Here is a 23,184-nt window from a genome sequence, read left to right as displayed (position 1 = left end):
AAACAAGACCAATCTGAGATGATTTGTTCATAGTGAGGTAGGTTCATCCCATGTACTTATTAATAAGTTCTATAATTTTTCTAAATATGGATATCAAGCTTACTAAACTATAGAATATACTCTCATATGTGTGTGTGTGTGTGTGTGTGTGTGTGTGTGTGTGTGTGTGTTTAACGCAGACATCTACTTATCTTTATCCTTCAGGACCTTTCCAAATCACCACCATGCCCTAAAGGCTACCAAGTTACCCAGCGGTTTCAATTGTACCTCTCTCAGCTCCCTGAAATGAAATTGTCCTAAACCAGGGATTTGAGCTCAGTTTCAGAAACTAAGTACACTCACCTTACCCACTCCCAAGTCTTTTGCTTCAGTTTCCTTAATAATTCGTAACTAGAATTGCTTTTCCCTTCTGGGAAATCAGTATCTCCCTTCTCTATATACACACAGCAATATATTGATACTTCTATCCTAGCACTTGCTCCCTGTCCTCGTCCATCATTCACTGTAAGCAGCTGAAATGTAGGGAGCAGGTATTATTCATGTATGTCCCCTCAGGGCCTATACTGTGTGGATAGGAGCCTCATCACTGTTTGTTGAGTTGTTGCTGAATGGAGCCAGTGAAAATGACATTTTGAAAGAGTAGTTCAGGATGCTTAATCTGGCTGTGGCGTGTGGGAGCCGTGGAAAATTGTGGAGAATAGAAGCAAAGAAATCACTTAAGGAGCTATGATAGTATCTCAGTGTGAGATTTGAAGAACCTAAACTAGGGTGGTGGCAATGGGAATAGAAGGAGAACATCAATATGAGAGAAAATTTGGAGAGAGACCAGGCATGGTTGGCAAGTGATTGAATGTGGGGTGAATAAGTGTGGCCGAGATGACTAGCTAATGACCCAAAATTTCATGCTTTCCTAAGAGTATTGTCAAAAAGTGACTACACAGCCAGGGACTATATTTTTCCACCCCTTTTGCTAAGTGCGGCTGCACAACTAGATTTTGCTATTGAAATGAGGAAGGAAGTGTTGTGTGTCCCTTTGAGTTTAAAACAGTTTAAAAGTGGATAGAAAATATTCATGATCTTTTACTTCACCTACCACCCAGAAGGAGAGGATTCCAAGGTCCTCGAGAAGGATGGAGACACAGTGGAAGAAGCCTGAGTCCTTGGAAGGCCACCTCCCAACTGAGGACTGAGAACACAGATACTGTACTTTACATAAGTGAGGCGTAAATTGCTATTGTTATAAGCCACTGAAATTTTTAGTTTATCTCTCGTAGCAGCTAGTGTTATCTTAATTAAAATAGAAAGAGGCAGAAAAAGTCATGGATGCTTTTGGGTCCCTGGTGGCATCCTGTATTTTGGGGAATGGTGGCACTATCTTAATATAACGAGAAGTATCCTGAGGAGGACCATTTAAGAGGGGAATATTATACCCAGCTGAATGGTATCATCGTGTGAGGAAAGTACCAAAAACTGGGAATCAGAAGGCTCAGCTCTAGACTCAGTTGCTCCCCTTAAGAAAGTATATCTTTCAACAAGTCCCTTAACTTTTCAGCCTCAATTTCCTCATCTGGAAGACAACATAGGGACATAAGTTTTATAAGCAATAAATAACCATTCCAATGTAAAATGGCATTATTATAATCTTATCACCCCCTTTTAAAACTACAGGGGATCTTACAGATCATCTAAGTGAGAAAAACACTAAGTCTCATATGGCAGTTAGCATAACCGGGAATTTCATTAACTCATATCATTTTCATGACACACATACTACTATCACCATCACCAATTTATAGATTAAAAAATTGAAACACAGATGAATCAAGTAATTTTCCCAAGGTCACACCACTACTAGTAAGTGGAAAATTAGGGATCAAACCCAACCAAGGCAGTCTGGCTCCCAGATGGGTGCTATTTACCACCACAAAAAATGTCTGTTCCAGGTACAGCATCTTCATGTTAGATGTGGAAACGGGTCATGTCACACAGGTGATTATGCACTAAATATAGACTACAGTGACAGAGAAGGCAATTTTCTCCCTGGGAAAATTCTAGTTTCTTATAAAAGGCTGGTTCCACAGAAAATTACTGAGCTGAGAATGCATAAATTACTAAAAAAACCTGAACAAGATATTTGAGCAGAATTTGTTGATTGGAGAAAACCAAAATGAACCTTATCGTTGCCATATCTTTTAAATATGAAAAAGATGGTATAGGAAGATGGATTTATTTAAATGTTTTCCAGGAAAATATTTCCTGTGGTTCTAACACATATCACGGTCTTTAGAGAAGCGAACTCCAGTGCCTTGAACCCTTCCAATCCGGAGCAGAGAAATGGGCCCAGGGTGACCATGAGGCCAAATCAAGCTCAACTTTCCTCCTGAAAGCACTTAGCCAAGATAACCCATGTATGAGAAGCTGCCAGGAGAGCCCACAATACATCCCCTCCTTCTTGCTTCTCCTGAGATACTAATCCCTGAGGAACCTGATCATCTAAGCAGAGCCCCTGACAGATGGTTGATGTCAACTGAACCTCCCTCTGGAAAAAGCCACCCGTGAACAAGACTCTGCCCTCCAGACGATGTCTAAAGCCATCACATGAAAGAGAGGCTTCTCCTGGTATGAGAGCTTTCACACTTGCTTACATTCAGATCAGAGAAAATCTCATATTTCTGAAAGCCCCAGGGGCAACGTGGTTCTCCCCTGGAGCCCACTGATGGCACAATCCATGTATCTTACTCATTCCTACTGATTCTGTTTGTAGAACATCTTCATTCTCTTAAGACACACATGGAACAGATGAATTTCCAGGTGGTAGACTGACCCTACTCATTTCCCGTGCTGAGAGAGATGCAGGTCTATTGGTGGCTACAGACCGGCAAGACACTTTTGAATATGTTTATCATCCCTATATGGACTATTTATTTCTGACCGTTCATTGACTTGGAATAATTTAAGACTCAAAAATCAAATCACATTGACAAAGATCTTTGTTATGAAATGTGAATAAATGATAAGATGAAATTAAGAAGAAAAAAACAAATCATAAAAAAAAGAGGAGAGATTGAAGTAGGGGGATTTGGAGTGTCTGATGAAGAGAAAGACACCAATTACTTGCACAGACTTTTCCCCTTCCTGCCCCACAGCCAGGGATCTAGACATAGAACCCTGCATACAGGCTAGTGCAGACAGGCAGGGAAAACAGTTATTCTTTACCTTTGGACTTCACTACTTGCAAAACCTCTCCTAATTGGTCTTCACAAAAGCCCATTTTATAGGAAACTGAGGTCAAACTATTTAAGTAATTTGTTCAAGGTCACCGAGTTTTAAGCAGAACATGTCCATAAATTCCTACCCCCAGTTCTTTGCCCCACATCCCACTTTCTCTTGCTTCATCATGTGAATTTGTGAAAAAACACAGTTCCTGCCATCAACCAGCTGTAGGATCAAGGATGAATTACAACGTCTTTAGAGCTCAGTGTACTCACTTGGAAAATGAGGTTATACTGGAAACATGATCTACGGTTCTAAAAGTCTATGAATCCAGAAGTCTGTACATCCACGAAGTTTAACAAAACACTGTTTTTTAAATTGCCAGTTATGATTTATTAGTGGATCATGAAATTAATTTAGTGGGTAGCCATTATTCCCTCTTTTTTTTTCTTAAAGTGAAATAGAATAGAAAATGTTTGAATAGAGTAAGGTAGGGTACGGTAGGAAAAAATGGTGTGGGATAAGGTAGTAAAAACGTCAGCATGCATCCCATCGAAGTAAGCGTGAACATTGTTTTGCAAAACTGTGTACTGAGTCATAATGTAAAATTTATTTCTTACTATGGGACACAGTCAAAAATGATGGAAACTCAGATTTAAATTATACACTCACATGACACATAATAGCAGAGGTTTACTATATTCCCCAAATATACACACTTGCTGTTTTTTGTGATTTATTTTCACTTAGGTTTGACTTTCGCTCTCTCCTCTGGCATCTTTTCCCCTAGACCAGGAGTTCTCATCCCCTCCTTCCCTTTCTCACTTGCTCAGCATCTCCCTCCCTGGGAAGGCTTCTGGCTGCTGTCAGACAGGGAAGTTTTGAAGGAAGGGAAGGTGTCAAGGTATTGGATGGAATTGCATGTTCTGCTAAGATCATGACATCTGGTTTCCTGAAACAAGGAAACACAAAAGATGAGGAATGTCTAGTTGGGATGATAGTAAATGCCCTGGAGATTCTGGGTAATAGGGTCACTGTCTGGGAGGGTAGGGGCTACAATTAACTACTTCTGTGGCTCTTCCACCTTCTCCTTGCAGGACAGCGATTAAATTAAATGCATCCCTAATCTTCAAATAAAGGTCTTTCAGAAGGAGCCTATGCTGAGGGAAGTGGGGCTTGTATCTGCTTTCCCAAGTCTGGCTGCCCAGAAGACATTGTCTACATTCATATAAGAAATGGATGTTTGGGGAGGGTCTGCGCGCTCTAGTTCAAGTTTAAGCAGGTAAGACAGGAGCTCCATGGGGCTGGACAGGAGTTCCATGACCCTGCAGTGTTCCACAAAAGGTGTCCAGTTGTGATCCTCTCCTGTAGCCTCTTGGGTACAAACATTCGGATTTTCTGTGTAATTCAATGCTTGAAATCCAAGTCAGTGACTAGAAAATAACACTTCACCCCACCCCCACCCCCACATGCTATCAGATTCTCAGTCATTCGATGTCTGAGATGAAGGTCGCTAAAAATATTTGACAGAGACCTTTAATTCTAAATCGTCTGGGTGGAAACTAGAGATGTGGCATCCTAATTCTTCCGATCAGGCTGGTCTCAGGACAATTTAGTTTGGAATAATGTCCAGGAAATTATTAACAATGAGAAAATATCATTCCTAGCAGCCACAATCTATTAAAGGGATGTGAAATGTAACTGTGATCTCATAGGTTCTGCACAAATTATTTTTGGTCTCTCAATGACAATATCAGTGTTTCCTTCAAGGGGCTGCAGGTGGAAGTGAGATGAGAGTGACACCCAGGTTCTAATTGGCTCCCTGTGCTGAGCTGTCTGCACAGGTCACAGTGTCCACTTCGGATCTGCCTGGCGAAGAAGCCTTGTCAAGTGCTACTGCGTTAAGCAACCTATGCGGCTTTTGAGAACAATGGACCTTCTATTGACCTGTTCTGTATCACTGGAACTCAGGAGCAGTCTCTCTGGCTAAATACTTATGGGCCCCGTGGTAGATTACAATAAAGATTATAAGGCCACAACCAAGCCTAACGACTCCCTAATGCCCCTCAGTACAAGGAGCAATTCTTGTTAGAGGAGCACAGGTGAGCCCTTCAGGGAGGTCAGGTCAGTAGCAATTACTCCTGAGCTGCTCAGTGACAATCCCCTCCTGACTCCTATCTCCGACAAAAGCCAAGTGGTCCATCAGGGTCAGATCCACATTTTCCCAGAAAACAAACCTTTCCTTACTTTATCCCCAGATCCAAAAAGGTAGCTGCAACAACTTTCCACAGGTAAAATCTCATCTTTATCATCAAAAATGACTTCCAGGAATTATCCTTCTAGGCTCATGACCGGACAAGGGATGTTAAACATCGTTTGTGCCCTGACCATAGTCAAATGAGTTAGGCACTTGGAAATAAGAGAACCAAAGAGATACTTTGATTAGATAAAACCAATATTGACATCATGTGTAAGACGGGAAGTTCACCAATGATGACAAGAGAGGCTTATTGGCAGGCAGGGCAAGTTTGGACAGGGTAGGCTGCTAAGATTTTTGAGTACCTACTATGTGTCATACACTGTTATTACGTCTTTTATCTCATTTAACCTTTATCATACTCTTAAGGGGGAAGGTATTATTACTTTCTTTTAATAAGTGAGAAAGCTGATGCTTAGTGAGTGTTTTGCTTTGAATTTTTTTTTGATGTGGTTGTCTTTGTTTCTCCAGTTTTTTAAAGGTAAAACTGACAATATAAAAAATGTATGCATTCAATGTGTACAACTTGATGATTTGATATACATAGGTGAAATATTCAATACAATCAAGCTAATTGGCATACCGAGCATCTCACATAGTTATTATTTTCTTATGTGATGTTAGTGAATTTTAAGTAACTTTCTCTAGTATCAATCTCCTGTTGGCACCTGAAGATTAAATGAGATGATGTAAGTAAGTTATTTGAACTCTTGGTATAATGCCCAATACATGTTATTTGGTGATTAGATTTTCCCCACCTTAAAAATTGTGATTGTTATTGTTAGCTCAGTGGACATTTGTCCTTGGAAGAGACCTAAAAGGGCAGTTCAGTAGAGATTGCAGTCTGGGTCCAGAAACTAAACTCTGCAGTCCATTGCTCTCTCTAGCATGGTTTTGTTTATTTGTTTGTCTGCTTATTTGTTTATACCAGTCCTCATCCTTTGATATATTATGAGATGGCTCACAGGGAACAGATGCATGTTTAAATTGAAGATCAAGAAAAATAAGATTATGTGACGACCCAGAGATGGAGACCATCAAGAGCTAAGCAGCTGCTATAGCTAAACCTCAGTTTACTGAGAACTGAGTTTCCTGGGCACCAACACAGAAGGAGCTTGATGAGTTACCCAGCTTTCTTTGTTCAAGAGGAAGGATGTATGCCAATTCCTCAGATGAAGTAAATTGTGTCCTTAAATTTTCCCCTAAAATAAATTTCTCACATAATATGAAGCTTCTCATTAGATGCACTACAAGGATAATGTCCTCAACAACAGAAAGTACAGCCACAGTTTCAATAGGGCTTTTGTCATTTCTCTCAGTGAAAGCCAGCAGAATAACAAAGACTGCTCATGAAAGCAGTCTGCTGGAGGTCAAGCAAGATAGCCCGACCACATCTTTCCTATGGCTGACTTGATCAAAGAATGAAGAACAGAACATCTGTTCTTCACCCATTGAAATGGGTGGACCTTTCAATAGTCCTCCATAAAGAGTACTTTCTTGATGGAAAATACTTAGAGCAGTCACTCATGGCCTGCCCCACCCTCCAACTCTGCCTGTTCTAAGGAATCTACTCCAACACCCCACCATAACCCCATCTGCACTGGATATAGGTGGTTAGAACAGGGCAGGCATTTCATCAGATGGCCAGAGACCTCTGAAGCCTGGCTTGAAAGATGAGCAGAACTAATTGGGTGGTTCCCCAGGAATTTGAATCCAAAGCCCCAGTTGGAATCAGAGATGGTTCTAAGGGCAGGGGTGGGAAAGGCTGAGGTTGGGGAAGAGGGAACAGCCAGCTGGTAAAGAGTAAGAACAGAGCATATCTACACACAAAGAAAGAGTGCAAGTGAGAGACTATGCAGCTCCTGAGAGAGAGATTGTGATCACATCCTTACCCCAAAAGCTGCCTTGGATCCTAAACTACCTCCCATTTCTAGACCTGGCTATGATGAGAGTCTTATTTTTGGATTCCTGGGTGAGCCCCTGGATTCTTATAATAAACTCCCATTTTCTTGGGTGAGATTGAGGGGGTCTGTATTCCTTGAAAATAAATGAGCCTGCCTAGAACACAGGCTTTTATTAAAAGTTGAACAACAGGCAGTATAATGTCCCAGTCTCTACATTGTGGGCATTGTGTTGTTGAGTGTGGTTGAGTGAGGACAGACCCAATACATGAGGGATGATAAGCAGATGGTATAGTTAGTACACAATAGTGTGGACGAACCTCACAGGCACTGTGCTGAGTGAAAGAAGCCAGTCTCCAAAGGTTTCACACCATGTGATGCCATCTATATGTCATTCTTGAAAAGACAAAGTCATAGCGATGGAGAACAAATCAGTGATTCCCAGGGGCAGGAGTCAGGGTAGAGCATGACTGTAAAGGATTGCACAGAGGAGGTTTTGGGGTGATGGAACTGGTCTATAATTTGACTGTAGTGGTGGTTACACTAATCTGTACCTGTGTTTAAAGACAAAGAATTGTAAAAGAAAAGAAAAAAGGAAGGAAGGTAGGAAGGAAAGAAGGGAAGGAGGGAGGGAGGGAGGGAGGGAGGGAGGGATGACCTCTGAGTCAGCAGGGTCACTAAATGAACCCTCAGCCAGACCAGAAGGAGGGCAAACTTTCAGCAATATTGTCTTGGCATGGAGTTCTGTTCGATGCTCTTAGCCTTATCTTTTCATCCCTCAGTGCCTCCTTCTCTTCTTTCTGACTGGCACTGCCTTCATAACAAAATCAAGCCAAGGAAATGGGCAACGCAGGTGGAGTTTCATGTGTTAGCCAAGAGGTGAAGGAAGTTTGATAGCTCAGATCAGGTCCTGTCATCCTTCCTAAGCTCGCACCGTAAATACAGATAATCCTCTTCTTCCTAGGAATGATCTTAGTGTGGAAGACACACGATAACCTAGAAGGAGTACTAAAACTTCTCAGAAATAAAGAAAGAGAAATCCCTAAGCAGGGAACAGACTGATAGGAGAATTAAGGCAAAAGCAGCTTTCAGTCTAATCGGGATGATTATGTCCCAGAATTGGGGTTGGAGTTGTGAGTGGAAAGCAAAGCCTGCAAAGCCTGTTCTGGCTTTAGCTCCTTGGGCCTTCCTGTGAGGCAACAAGGGGCCTTCCATATGGTCCAGCCTAGCTTCCAGGTACTGGCTGATGGTGACACCTTGCTTTTCATCACACCCTTCTACATCCAGATATTTCCTTCCAGAACCTTGCAGGGTAGTGTGGCTGGGGCAGCACAGGAAATAGACATTTCTGTGTTTCTGACCAAATGTCCCCATAATACTGTCACACTCTTACCCCAATGTGTTATTTCTAACAACGGTGTCCTATTGTTCTCCATAGTCTGGTGCTCAGCACAGTGGCTTGGCATGCAGCATACAGCAAGCAACAAACATTTATTAAATAAGTGAGTGGAAAGAGGCAAATAGAGACAGGGAGGGAGCACAGGAGGGAGGAGGAGAGAACCATGCAGCCTAAGGCTCACTCCCTGAGGGAACGCGCTGTGCGAACATGGTCGCCACTCATTCAGCAGACCCTTACTGAGTGCTGTGCTCGGTATCTGCCTTCCTCCTCTACGTATCGACTCGCCACCCATGTCTACTCTGCTCTGAGCCCCAGGAGACCCAGCCATATAGACTGCATCCACAGGGTGCGCTTGCCCGTGGCACCCAGCTGGATTCAGTCCGCGAGGAGCACCGACAGGAGAGAAAAGAGGGAAGAGAGTAAGATCAGAGAATTGATTCCCTTGCTGCTTCTCTAAGGGGTTGCCATGGGCAGTTTGCCATGGGTAGGCCCTGTTCGCACAGCTCTCTGGGTCTCCGGGTTCCAGCAACCCCTTCCTCTCTCACCCCTTCAGACTGGGCTAGTAAGGGCTCCCCACGGGTACTAACTCAAGGTGCTGCACTCTACCTTTGGTTACCTTCATTCCACCCACACCTTTGTAAACAATCATTTTAGTAAACTGAGTTGTCTCTATCCGAGTGCACCAATTGCTTTCTGTTGGGGCCCTGGCTGATACAAGCGCTACCCAAGTGCCAGGCACTATACTAATCTCTGGGGCTACAAATGCAGTTAGTCACAGCTCCTTCAATAGCTCACCGTGTAGGAGGACACAGGCACATGACACCAACTTCCAGTGCAGACTGGAGTGTGCAGTGAGGGAGCTATGCAGAAGGCGGGGTGTTCCCACGCCAGTTTCTGAAAACTGAGCTGGGATCTGCCTCTCCGCAAAGCAGGGGAGAGCTCCCACTGCGCCCTGCAAAAAAATCTAGACATAGTTCTTGCAGAGCTCATCTTGCCCAGTTTTTTACTGGACACTGGAGGAGTCAAGAATGATTTATTTGAGACTTCTAATTTGCAGTCACAGAAACAAAAGCAGGTTCGACCCGAAATCTAGCTATTCAATCGATCGAATTCTTCAGATTCTCCCACTAGGTCACCATAGCCTTTTAAATCAGGTTTTAGCTTCCGATTACGCTGAAGTAATTTTTACTAATTTCTAAACTTTTTGACGGTACTTTTTTGTAAACAATTAAGGTTCTATTTTTCTCATCTGACAAGAAAGTTAGAGTTAGACACAGGCTGTTGGTAGTATTTCAGCAGCTCAGCAGTGTTGTGGAGGACCTAGATTGCTTCTGCTTCTGCTCCTCCCACCACAGCATGTTAGCTTTTCGTCTGCGTGCTTCCTGCTCTCACAGTCACAAGACGACAGCCACACCCGAGGCATCATGGACAAGTTCAAGGAGAGAAGGTGGCGATAGGTAAGTTCTCCTCTCCGCCTGTACCTTCTATTAGGAAAGCAAAGACGTTTTCAGGAACCCCAAGCAGATTTTCCCTTACATCTTGTTAATGTGATCTCCTTCAGCTGTAAGGGATGCTGGGAAATCGAACATCTAGCTTTCATTTTTGTGCCTGGTCCTCTTCTTTTAGAGTCATTATCAAGTTCACGTTTCCCTTCTTCTTTGCACCTAGCAAATCTCTTTTTATCTGTTCAGGAATTTATTCTTTTAGCTCGCTAAAGAGATACTTCATGATGTTTTCCCTAAACATAGAACCCAGAGGAAAAGTTTGGACTGCTGATTCTCAGATCTCCCAACTTTCCTCTTTATTGGGAGATACTGGTATGTCCTGACTGACAGCAAAACTTGTGCTATAATAATCCTGTGTGAAATAAAAGGAAACCTGTGTTAGTGTATAAAATAGTAGCAATATACATCCTGAAGGATCTAACCTATAACTTGAGCAGGACCCTCAGATAAGCAGCAACAAAAGAGTGTGACAACTTTTTAAAGAGGGGTAGAAGATAACTCTGCAGGTCAGCCGGAAACAATTTCAAAGGAGAGTGGGAAGACCACCTACCCATCCATAAGCCATCTGGCACCTTATATGGTCATTATCGTCCCAGCCACTGACATGCATAGGAGGCGGTGTGGCAGAAGGGTCAAAAGGAGGGGCGCTGGCACAACCACTTCCTGGCACCATGATCTCTGGCAAATTCCTTGGGCAAGTTTCCTCAGCCTCCTCATCTATAAATGGAGATAATAAGAGTCCTTACTTCATATAATTATGAAGAGTAAATGAAATCTAAATATAAAGCACTTTAAACAGTGTCTGGTTGATGGTAAACATTGTGAATAATAATAACCATTGTTGTTTTGTTATTATTATTGGAACGTTACTCCTTGGAGTAGCTTTGGCGTTAGTGGTAATAACTATAAGAGACTGAGAGTCAGTGACCAAGTTACAGCCCTTCCACCCCCACTGACTACCTGGGTAAATCTGAGGTAGTTACTGTCCTTTCCCAAGCCTCAGCTATCCATGATGATGATACTACACCAGGTTCCTTGTAGCTTTAAAATTCTATGATTCTATCCCCAAAGTTTAGCTGCTAATGCTTATTTTGCACCATCATGCAGTGTAAGGCGTCCAGCTCATACCCCCCAGATCCCGTTGACTAAAGAATAAGGACAAGTCACTGTACATGAGGAACCTCAGAGTGCAAAATATACGCCAGGAGGTAAACTGGCGCCCATCTTAGTCACAGGGTTCAGGTTGATTCCTTGTAACATAAAAATCCAACTTTAATTTTCACTCCGCCCATGTCACTCCTGGGAAAATTACGCTCTCTGTCTCTGACCATTCATAAGATTCACATATATCATACCTGAAATACGCCAAGAACTTTGTATGCATTATTGATAATACTATCAAAAAAATTACAAAGTAGCTATCATTGTCCCCTTTTACTAATTGCTAAACGATGGATGAAAAAACAAAAAGTGAAAAATTGGCTAAGATCACACAGCAAAAGTCATCGAGCTGGTTTTTAAATATAAGGTCTGTTTTGAGTCTAAAGCCCAGGTTCTGTCTCGGTCTCTGGGTGTCAGTCAGAACTGCTCTCCCTAGAGAGACGCCCAGAGATAACACATGCCTCCTTCCCATCCCTGTCCTGCCAGCTGCCTTGTGCAAGCTCTCACCTGCAGATTCAGCCCTACCTTAGGCTGCAAAATTAGTGCTGTTCCTGGATTTGGTGAATTCAAGAAAGCTTAATAAAGACAAGTGCTTAGTGGCCCAACATCAAACCAACGTGATCTTTGGCCCTTTTCTGACTGTGTATCCTAATTTTACCACCTTGTCACTAATCTTGTTACCAATACCTGCTTGGTACCCCAGGCTTGGGGACTGGGCCTCTGCCAAGGCCAAGTATAATATTGCTCATATATCCCACTTTCTTCCTCTCTCCACAAACGGCTGTCAGTGTCCAGATGTCTGCCCTTGACTCATCCAGGCCCTCCTGCTTCTTTTTCTCGGTGTTCATGTAATATTTATTGACCCCTGATTTAAACCAGTCCGATGTTTCCTTTGTTCTTCTCCAGGATCCAAACACATTCTATTCAAACATCCCTTTCTGCCATCTAACCACAGCTAAACTATCTCCAACAATTGATGTTTCAATACAAATTAACAAGAAAAATCTTTGCCATTAAATATTTTTAACATCTCAAATTGTCTTATAATTTTCCATTTTAAAATTTATTTAACTCCTTTTCTAGCTCGAGATGAAGTATGGCTTACTAGATCCTATATACCAGCATAGACTATCCATCCTAAAAGGTGCCAGATGACTTGACTCCTTCAAGATGTTTGTTTCCTAAAAGACAGATCATCGCCCCAGAGAAGAGTTCAGCCAACAAGTAGAAGACAGCAATGAACCAGAAGGTTGTTCAGAAGCAGGATAGACTAGGATTCAAGCAGGCCAGGTTTGAATCCTGTCTTCACCTCTTACTAGCTTACCAGGATGGCAATTTAAAAATATGGTCCCAAAGTTCTTTGACCCTCTTCCCATTAAGAGGCGGAGACATATAGATATATTCTGGATTCTGTGACTGCTTGATCGATAGAATACAGCAGAAGTGAGGCTATGCCAGTTTCTAGGCCCAGGCTTGAGAGACTGTCATCTTCACTTTCTCTCTCTTAAGATACTTGATCTTAGAGCCCAGCTACCATGCTGTGAGGAAGACAAAGCCACCACACAGAGAGGCCTCCATGGAGAGAAACCACAATCTTGCATCCTTGCCACCTGTGTGAGTGAGCCATGATGGAAGAGAGTCACTCAGTCCCAGTGAAGAGGCCCCAGCTGGCACTGCATAGAGCTGAAAGAGCTGGTCCCACCAAGCCCTTCCCAAATTGCAGGTTCATGAGCAAAATAAATAATTATTTCAAGCCACTCAGTTTGAGGCCAGTTTTTTTATACATCAATAACTGGAACACTGGTGGCCAAGTCTCTTAACCTTCTTTGAACTTCATATCCTCATCTATAAAATGAGGGTGATAATAATACTTAACTCACAGGGTTTATTGTGAGGATTAAATGAGATGGTGGATTTGAAGTGCCTACTTATATCTAGCACTCACAGTGTCTTAGATGTGAATCCCCCAGAAGCTGACCCTTCTGAGACAAGGATTCATGAATACATGTTTTATTAAGGAACTGCTCCCAGCATTATGGATATGAGGAACAGAGATAGAAAATAGGAAGAAGCCAAGCAAAGGTGCAATTTTGGGCCAAGTTTGTAAAAGAGTGGCTTCAGTTTGGTCTTGCTGGAGATCTCTGGACTATGAATTATCCTGCATTAAAGGAACCAGGCTTTCATGCTCCTAAACACATCAGTTATTGGATAAGGGCTGCCCCTGTGGAACGTAAATGCCTAGGCATTTCTGTGTGGCCAAGCAGACCCCAGTAGCTTAAGGGGCCCCAGTAGCCTGAGGGCAGGTTCCTGAAAAACAGCCACAGACGCTGGCTATTGGAAGTGAAAGGACACCAAAGCCCAGTTTGCTGCACTTCCCCCTCCCAACACACACACACACACACACACACACACACACACACACCACCCTTACAGAGTTATTCAATAAGATCTGAGCAGAGCATCAACATTGTCCCAGGCACAGAAGCACTCAAAAATGCTTGTTCTCATGAGAATGTACTTTACAAAGAGCCACCGCACTCCCCGTGAGGAGTCAAACTGAATGAATTAGGAGACATTCTCCATGGGAAGATTTACGCCAGTAAGACGGGGAGTAGTAAATAAAAGCAACAGGTTAATGCAATATTACTAAATCCCATCACTTAGGTTCCCGCCTGACAGATTTAATAAATGAGATCTATCTCTTCTTGGTGGATGCACTAGCATAAGTATCATCTAAATCAAGTGTACAGAGAATCAACTGACCTGATGGATAGCTATCTTTTAGCTGAATATCAGCAATGCATGGAGGATTTGGAGGGATTTGTGCCAGGATTCAGAGAATGTAATGTTTGTCTTGAATTAACTAATTTTTATAATCAATGTACTGTGAGTGATATACTCCTGCCAAAGCAGATTTGCAACCTGCCTGAAGTACCAATTATGTTCCAATTTATACAGTAAAATCTATTTGGTAATATGAGGTGTTGCAGCAATTTTAACACATCAGTAAAGATGGAAATCAATTTATTTTCCTTAGTATTTGGCAACACGCTTTGTAAATAAAAAAGAAAAGATGGGGTTTCTAGAGCCAGGCCAGCCTATTGCTTTAACCTTTTCTCCTTCATGGCTTCTGCCTGAGGGTGAGCAGGGTTTGTGCCCCTTGGGTTCCACTCTGACACAAGACCAACCTAGCTCCCTCCGGGCTCCTAACTTTTTGAGTTGCTAACAGGCCTGTTGCTGGCTGGTGGGCTGGAACTTAGTTTTAAAAGTGTGTCAGATACTGCCACATAAATTATTTCATCTGGCAAAGGAAGGTGGGCAGATATTGGCATTCCTACTTTAGAAATAAGGAAACCAAGTCTCAAATATGACAAGGGATTTGCCAAGAATAAAGGTGAGGCTCAAATTCTAGGTCTTCTGGCAATATATCCTGATTTTTGTCTATGAAAGTCATTGAATGGTTTAATCACCATGTAAGCCTGTCCCTGTCTTTTGAGAAGATGAGAACATGAGGTCACTGAGACACGTAGGAGGTTGCCAGGTAGAGGACAGCAGAGGGAGATTGCGGGCAGAGCAAACAAGTGTAAAAGCAGGAGGCTCACGAGTGCATGGTGAGACTTCCAGCTTCTGCTTGAGATGGAAAAAATCTGGAAAGGTCGTCACTCGACACTTACCAAAAAATATGTTTTAAAGGACCAGACAAACAGCACATCCAAAATTTTTCTTGAAACCATCAGAGAGTTGAGGTGACAGGACAACCAACTAACCCAAAGCCTAAGGAAAGACAGGCTTTTGCAAGGAGAGATGAGTCATGCGGTCTTGCTTACCTGGGAAAGATGCTGTTGGACATTAAAAAATTCAGCTGAAATTGTTAGTGAACTGGTAAAGGCCGAGCATGAGCTAGCGAGACTATTTAGAAGGGGCGGGGGCAGTCTGGGGACTGGATATACAGGAAATCCGCACCCATTTGTAGTTTCTTCTTCATGGACTTCACTCGGCACTCACAGAAAAGTCTGGCAAGAGTCCTGAGAAACCGTCCCTCATGCTACAGTATTATAGGAAGGAAACAGCATCTGCTGCAGGAAACACAAGAAGCCTAACCTGGATCCTACTGCTCTATCACCCCAACAGAACAAAAGCTTTAAACAGGTAGGGGAAGAGCAACACACACTGTCACCCTTAGTGCACAAAAGAAAACCTACTGCAGCTGAGGAAAGAAAATAGAAAAGAACCCTCTACTCCTGGGAGTGGAGCAGGAACACCTTCTGAGCCAGAACCATCTCTGGGAGGGGACAGAAGCACTAAGAGGACCAGAACCTGAGACCCAGGGACAGAGCACCTGTCTGCGACTGTCTAAATAGAATGACGGAGGACAAAGCTCCACTCCCCACCACTTCCCATGACCAGGCTAACAAGAAGCAAGTGACAAATAACAATCAAATATTGCTGAGAGACTAACAAGAGTATGAAGAGAGACTCTCTTGGAGGTATACCTCAAAGAGAATATTGAAACCTGAGGATGGAGAAGACATTAAGAAAAACCTTCTGATAAATCAGCCCCATCCTAAACACAGGCAATGCCCGAGGAATTTTAAGCCTGCAGTGCTCTGAGGCTAACCATGGCAACCTCCAAGCCCAGGTCATTTAACGCCTAGCAGAAGGAAAGCTTTACTCCAAGCACAAAAACTATTTACAGTCTCTACTATGTCCAGCTTTTTAAAAAATTACTAGGCATATGAAAAAAGATAGAAAAAAAAACAATGCTGTCAATATATAAATCACAAAAAATCTAGGCATATCATATTAAAACTGCTGAAAACACAAGACAATGTTTAAAATCTTTAAGAGAGCCAGGGGGAAAAGATACATTACGTACAAGGCAACAAAGATGAGAATTACAGGAGGCTTCTGGTAAGAACACAAGCAAGCTAGAAGACAATGGTGTGGCATATTTAAAGTGCTGAAAGAAAAAAAAAATCTTTTTAACCAGAGTTCTATATGCAGTAAAAATATTTTCCAAAAATAAAAGAGAAATATTTTCTCAAATAAGCAAAAACTGAGAAAATTCACTACCGGCAGACATGCACTAAAAGAAATATTAAAGGACAAATTTCAGGCAAAAGCAATATGATACCAGATAAAAAGTTGGATCCACTCAAAGAAATGACAAGCACTGAAATTGAATAAATAAAGGTAAAAATAATTTTTTTTCTTATGTTCAAAGGCCCTAAAAAATAGCCAATTATTTAAGGTAAAAATAGTAGCAATGTATTGTATTTATAGCATGTGTAAAAGTAAAACATATAACAATCAGCACAAAGGATGAAAGGGAAGAATTGGGAATATACTGTTGTGAGGTTCTGAAATTACACACAAAGAGGTTTAATATTGTCTGAAGATGGACTCTGATTAGTTACAGATGTACAAAGTTGTGCATTGCGAACCTATTGGCAATCACTAAAAAATTCAAAAGAAAAAGTATAACTAATAAGCCAATGTTAGCAATAAAATGATGTCATAAAGTATATCTAATTAATCCAATAAGGTAAAAAATAAGGAAAAAAATTTTTAAACAGATGGAAAAAGTAGAAAACTACTATCTATATGGTAAATTTTAAAGTAAACATATCAATAGTCACACTAATTATAAATGGTCTAAACTCACCAATTAACACGCAGAGATTGTCCAATCGTATAAAAAAGCAAACCTACTAAAAGAAAAACTAGTCAATCTGAAAGGAGAAATGGACAAATCCACAATTATTATTGGAGGCTTCAACACGCTTGTATCAACAATTAATAGAACAAGAAGATAGAAAGTCAGTAAGAAAGAGCATTATCAACCAACTTAAGCTAATTGACAGGATACTTCCCCCAACAAAAGTATAAAACACATTCTTTTCAAATGAACATTAGGTCATTCACTAGACAGACCGTGTGCTAGACCACAAAACAAATGTTAACAAATTTAAAGAAATAGAAGTCATACGAAGTATGTTCTCTAACCACAGCAGAATTAAACTAAACTTTGTAAAAGAGGAATCCCAGACAGAGTTTAACTAGAAACCTTAGGACGCCAGGTTGAGAGGACAGCTCAGTGTCCATCTAGGACTATGTAGGTCTCATAGTGTGTGTTGCACATACAGATAAAGACAGGAAAAAGCTTTAGAATTCATTCTGAAGTTAACACACATAGTAGGGTAACTATTTTGGGCTGTCATATTCCTTCCCATGCATTTGGAAATATCTATGCTGTGCTTTGACTTGAGATATACATACAGAGAAAGGTAGTGAAATATAGACTGATGTCTGGGACCCCACCAGGGCCTCCTGCTGATCATGTCCTGCTCCTTCCTTTCCTCTATCAGGTCACACAGTGCAAGCCATACAGTGTGATGATTCAGCCCTCAGGCGTTAAGGACAGAGAGAGAGCCAGGCCCAATGCTTGTTCCACGGCTCACGAGCGTTGTGGTTATGGGTCTATTACTTAACCTTTCTAAACGTCATTTGCTCACCCGTCAAATGGAGCTAGCAATTGTATCTATCTCAAATGGTTTTTGTGAGAATTAAATGAAGATGATGTTATGAAAATACTTAGTACAGGGTGTATAGATCATAGTAAGTGCTCAATAGAGGTAGTTATCACAATTATCATTCATTACTATTATTCCTAGGGAATCAATACTCTAGGGAATCTCTCCATATGGCTAAAATACATGTGCTGTTTAGAGACTATTTATTTAAATTTGGAACTCATCAAGAGACATAAAATCTATAGGTAGGAAAAAAGTTAAATCTGCTGTGGTTTCCCACCTCCTCTCTGGGAAGGTTGGGGAGCATAAAATGGAGCCAAAATACAGGGCTGCCTGTATACAAACTCTCTTACAGGAAGAGCCTGTCCCATGCCAAACCCCCTAAGTTGTTTTCTCCACCTGATTGTTGGTGCTTGGAATTTCTTTAACTGGAAACAAACATTGTCATTCCACACCAGAAATATGACTTGAAATATACATAGTGCTGGGGTGGGTGTATAGTGTATTCCAGTTCTATTAAGGTAGAAAAGTAGGTTTTACATCAGGGGTAAGAAGGCCTTTTTTACATGAAGAGTGAGGAACTAGGAGGTTCTCATTGAAAGGGGAGACTGCATCCTAAAAGCCCCCAGAACGCACCCTCCACCCCCCAAAAAATGCAAACGAGTAAAACCAGATGGATCCTAGAGGACACACAGACCAGAGATCTCCAAACACCAGGCCTCAGACCAGTTTGTTAGAATCACCTAAAGACTCTTAAACATACAGACTCGTGGACCTACTGAATCTGAACAGCACGGAGAGGGATGCTAGGAGTTTAACAAGCAGGAGGAGCAAGTGTTGGAATCATGCTCCAAAACCAACTGTTCACTTTACAGAATACAAAACTGAGCCCAGGATAACAGAGTAACTTTGTCCAGGGTCATTTCACAGCTGTTTTCAACAAACTTGGCTCAGTTGTAATTGTGGGAGTGAGAAAGCAGCTTGAGTGGGCAACTCTAGTCACTATCCCACCTGCCCCTGGTGGTTCACCCAAGCATTTAACGCATGTGGACAGTCACCTTCCTGTGATCCCAGTCTCTCCATGCTTCCTATGGTGACACCCCTCTCAGGATGGTTGGGCTAAGTCCAAACTCCTCTGTAAGTTCAACTTCTTGATTGCACCCTCAACTTTTCTCCAAACAACAAAACTATCAGAGGTGGAAGTGTCATATTTGGTCAATAGCTGTCAGTCATGATTAGAGCAGCACACAGTAACAAGAGGAAATAACAAGAGGCCAAAAAACGAATCTAAAGGGAACAAAGTGACTTCTAACCAACAACAAAACACAGGTCAATAAACCAAGAAAATCAATGAGGTGAAAATGGTCTGCTCAGAAAAATCAATTGGGTGCAAATCAGCTGTATGCAGGCCTGTGGCCTCACACAGTGGCTATGACCCCAAAGGTGAACCTATCACTCCTGCTTCCCAAAGCCAGCTCCTCACTTTCACCTCAAATTCCTCCCCCCAGCGTTTGCCATTTACCCAAATGCATATTTCTCCCCGTAATGCCTGAAATCTTGTCACCACATGAAAATGTCCTTTCTCCATCTTTTTTTACACCTCATCATTTTACATCTAGATTACTTTCAGAACCTACCCTCTCTGCCTGCATCCTGACCCCGGCACACAAAGCTCAGAATAACCTGCTCCCTTTGTCTCTCATTACTCCTTTATATGACTGACTCCCTGCCAACTAGGCAGGTCCTCACTTTATCCCTGCTGGAAACACAAAGCTTTTGTTCAGACTAGACCTTAGAATACCTGTTCTCTTTTCTCCCTGAATATTCAGTTCTTCTACCCACTTGGGGTTGAGCTAAATCACCCCCTTCTCTACCAGACCTTCCTGAAACATCAGCAGCGCCCCCGAAGAGCTCCTTCGTCTCAGCACTTATGGAACTTTTCATCTGCATCCCTCATTTCTATATTAAGCACGTGCCCACTTTCACTATTACAATGCTGGGGGCTATGGGTGAGGGGTGGTATCTCTAAAATATTCTCAATTCTTGGAGGAAGGCAGCATACGAGTATAGTGGAAAGCACACTAGCAGGAAAGTTGGGAGTTGTTGGTTCTGTCCAACCCCTGATTCTAATTTTTGTGGATCCTTGGGCAAGTGACTGAACCTCTCAGGGCTCGTTTAGATAGTTGTGTGGGAGTTCCTTAAGGTTCCTTCTCATTCTAACATTCTAGACTTTTAAGGCAAGAATTGTCTCTCTTTAACACCCCCCATAACACTTACTAGCTCTTTGCCCTTACTTTTCCTTAACCTGTTAAGATTCTCTTTCCTTATTTATTAAATGAGATTGATCATAATACCTTCTTCATAGAATTTTTGAGAGGCTCAAATAAGATACTGCTTATAAGATATGTAGCACAGTCATGCACAAAATAAGCGCTTTATGAATTTTTGATATTATTATTGAAGAAATAGGTGCATGTTAAATGAATGCATAAAAAGAGCCTTTGCATAAAAAGGATGCAAAACAAACAAACAAACAAAAACAACTATTTTTTGCGGCACACACATAAAAAGAAATCTCAAGAACATTTAATTGCTATTCAAATAATAAAGCATGTTATCTTTCCTTTTAAAACAGAAAGTATTTTTCTTTTCCTGAGCTAGAAATTCCCACTTCCTGAGCTAGAAATTCCATAAAAGCCCTTCTGCATTCACGTTGAAAACAGAAGCTCAGAGCGATTTCAGCAGTCCACCATGCTGGACACTGAATCCCAGGGAGACCAGGGAAAGAGATCCTTGCCCACCCAAGATGGCACTCCATCTGAAAGTCAAAACCACGGTCCCTCCTGAATAGGAAGATCAAACATCCCATTTAGAGACTCTACAGTTGCTTTAACCTGAGACTGAAAGATGGTGTTCCTTGAGAATACGATAGGGAGACGTCTGCAGTTCAGAGGCCCGTGGTGCCTGGCTGACAAGTTGTTCAAATGTCCATGAGCTCACTGAGTGAATCATTTTCTTTCTGAAAGCAGATCCACTTGATGATGTTTCTCTCAGAGTCAGAAGATAGAGAAATCTCACCCACTGGTGCTCGTGTACTCAGCCAGCCCACTCCAAAGCGGAGGAAGCACTGCCTGAGGCAGACCTCCAGGGATGAGATCATGGTTTCAGCCAGTCAGATGGAAGAGTCTCCCTCAACTGATTGGAGAGTTTCAGGAGAAACCATGACCAGGCCAGCTGTCCCAGTGACTACAGGACTAGAGAGTGGTACCATAAAATAATACTCAAGGAAATGGAGTTAGGCTGCCTGGAGCAGATTAGGAAGCCAGAATACATGGCATTCCAGAACTCAAATAACCCAGACTAGATTTAGAGAAAGTGACAACGTCCTCTTCAGAAATAAAGCAACTTATTAACTTCATAGAAGAAAAAGCTTTACACAATTTTTAAAAATGTGCTACTGCTTATGATTCGAAACTTTTACAGTATTGCTTCAAGTGCCACCAAAAATAATTTAAAAATAAAAAACTGACATGCTTCCTCTCCTTTGATGGAATTCCCCTGGGCCTGGGAGGCAGGTATGAGTGAAAGATGTACAAGGTGATTAAAAAAGAAATAAACACTTTCGAAAATGCATCACTCAGTAACTAGGTTATAGACGAACAAGGAGTCAAAACTAATTTGTAAAGGAACTGTCACAGTATTTCTGTAATCTTACAAATGCCCAGCATGCACTCCTCATTTCATAGGACACACATCAATCCTGAAATCTAATCAATTCTAGACCTTTTGTAAGTTGACGGTTGAACTGGCAGCCACAATGCCTACCTTCATTTATACTCAGGGTCATGGAGAAGGTGGAACAACACAAGCTTCTTGAATTCTCTCTGCCAGAAGTAAAATGGTGTGATATCTGGGAATAAGGTCAACCACTGTTCAATTGCTTTTTAATCACTTTGTGTTTTTATAGGGTATGTGTGTGATATCAAACATATAAGGCACATATGAAAATTTGACCAAAATTATTTGTTGACAAGACAGGGGATGCTGAAATTGTGTATTGTCTACCATGGTAAAGTCTATAGGAGAACACGGGGGAAAGAGAAGAAAATGTTACAAAGGAAGTCACATAGCAGAAAGTATTAAATTTAAAGTCTAAAGAATAGAAACGTGTCATTGGTATGCTTCTCACCAATTTTAAGACCTTGCATAAATCCTTCATATTCTCCAAGCCTCAGCTCTATCATCCATAAAATTGAGAAAATAGTAATTGTCCCTTGTCAAATCAAAATTGTGTGTGTGTGTGTGTGTGTGTGTGTGTGTGTGTGTGTGTGTTCATGCAGGATCCCAGGAAGCAAAGCATAAAGACCCATCAGTGATATACCCAGAATCTTGATATTTAACAGATTTCTGAATCTGTTTTGAAGATCTCTTGTTTGTGTTAGTATTTTCTAATCTCAGAGCGACCTGCATGGTTCTGGGCATGAAATAACGAGTCAGTCCCTGAGGCCTTAAGTCTCCGAGTCTCTGAGTCAGGCAGGCCATGCAATACAGTGAGAATCCAACATCACTTGTGCCATGGAAACTGGGACTGAACACATGGTACTCATATCTTTTCACCTGCTCTGGCTATGAAGGGACAAAGGCCAAAATTCATTTGTATTTTCCTACAAAAAGTCTCATTGCCTGGTTTCCTGAATACTTACTTTTCACATCCTCAAAGGAGGAAGATGAACTAAATAGGTTAGTCCTGCTTCTATAACAGATACCCTCGACTCTGTACTATGTTTCTTGCGCGCACACACATGAGCCTGTGTGTACGCATGTGTGTGTGTGCACGTGCCAGTCAACCACAAAAGAAGTGCCCTGGCTCCAAAAGGAACGAAAGCCAACCTGACAAGCTCAAGCCTAATGCCTATGGTAATCTCATTCCTGACCAACAGTGATAGTTTCCCAGTCTGCCTAGAAAGTGGTTTCAACAAGAGTGGTAGTCCTGCCCTCCCCTCTGTGTCCAGTCCCTCTGTTGGCCGAGGCTGCTAGCCAAGGGACCAATTAGTGTCAACTGTGATGTCAACACTTGCCTGGTGAGTCCCGCATCCAGCCACATCTTCCTAATGAAGCTCTGAACTATTTAATTAGGAGCTGCTCTGACAATTCTGTCCTTGTCACATCAGCAATAGATTGGAACACAAGGGAGAAAATTTCCATTGAACCCGTG

At 41.9% G+C, this 23,184-nt stretch overlaps 1 pseudogene; it reads right to left on the bottom strand.

Annotated features, from left to right (window-relative positions):
• Positions 1-23,184, bottom strand: part of LOC117023110 (CWF19-like protein 2) — a 90,970-nt pseudogene that overhangs the window by 5,780 nt on the left and 62,006 nt on the right.

Source organism: Rhinolophus ferrumequinum, chromosome 6 (assembly GCF_004115265.2).
Source record: "Rhinolophus ferrumequinum isolate MPI-CBG mRhiFer1 chromosome 6, mRhiFer1_v1.p, whole genome shotgun sequence".
Lineage (NCBI taxonomy): Eukaryota > Metazoa > Chordata > Mammalia > Chiroptera > Rhinolophidae > Rhinolophus > Rhinolophus ferrumequinum.
Note: the sequence above shows the minus strand (reverse complement) of the source record. Positions and strands in the feature narration are given on the sequence as shown.